This window comes from Frieseomelitta varia, unplaced genomic scaffold (assembly GCF_011392965.1).
Source record: "Frieseomelitta varia isolate USP_RPSP 00005682 unplaced genomic scaffold, Fvar_1.2 scaffold_875, whole genome shotgun sequence".
In the NCBI taxonomy this organism is placed as follows: domain Eukaryota; kingdom Metazoa; phylum Arthropoda; class Insecta; order Hymenoptera; family Apidae; genus Frieseomelitta; species Frieseomelitta varia.
Window position 1 is genome coordinate 129,062 of NW_025110673.1, and position 752 is coordinate 129,813.

The 752-nt window shown below is 39.8% G+C and overlaps 1 protein-coding gene across 1 annotated transcript in view; it reads right to left on the bottom strand.

Annotated features, from left to right (window-relative positions):
- Positions 1 to 752, bottom strand: part of LOC122536888 — a 130,777-nt gene that overhangs the window by 114,466 nt on the left and 15,559 nt on the right. The gene's annotated exons all lie outside the window — the stretch shown is intronic.

Below are 752 nucleotides of genomic sequence, written 5' to 3' on the forward strand. Positions count from 1 at the left end.
AAAGTTATAATACCCGAACGCTAACGATTCGAGTTCGATGTGTACCACGAATTTACAGATTTGCCGGTTTAAATTCTATAAACAACTGAACGATCGGTCGACCGACCAGATGAATGTCACTCCATTTCTTCTTTTATTTCCTTTTCCTCTTTTTCCCTTTTTCACGCGTACTTTGCGATTTGATGTTTTTTTTTTCTGTCGACAAGTGTGGACAAGCGCAGAGAATAAATATTGATAGAAAATAAATCAAATGTACGCAAAACACATTGGTACGTGAAATACTCTGTTTCATTAATTTAGGTTCGGCTGTGCGTTGGAAAACAAATTCTTCTATAAATTCCTGTGGCGTTGCAAACAAGCGAAAACGTCGAACTCAACCGCGATCGGTTCATACGTTGTTATATACGATCTCTGATTCGAGTTCAACAGATTCTAGGGTTTCAAGTGGCAAATTCTATGAGCGACTCCGATCGATCAGCCGTTGATAAATATCAGTTCATTTTTTTCTTCTCTCCTTTTTTTTTTACCTTTCGTATCCTCCCGATTTTTTTTTTTTTTTTTTTTTCTTCCTTTTTTTCCTCGTCAACGAGAATCGCGTTACCGAACGAGGAAAGACCATCTGTTCCACGCGGACGCGCATCCGGAGCCAAAAGTATCCGATAACGGGTGAAAACAGCAGGACCGGAGGAAAAAAAAAGGCAACGATTTTAATTTTACGCCGGTTGCAGCCGAAACAGGGTACTGAATTCACG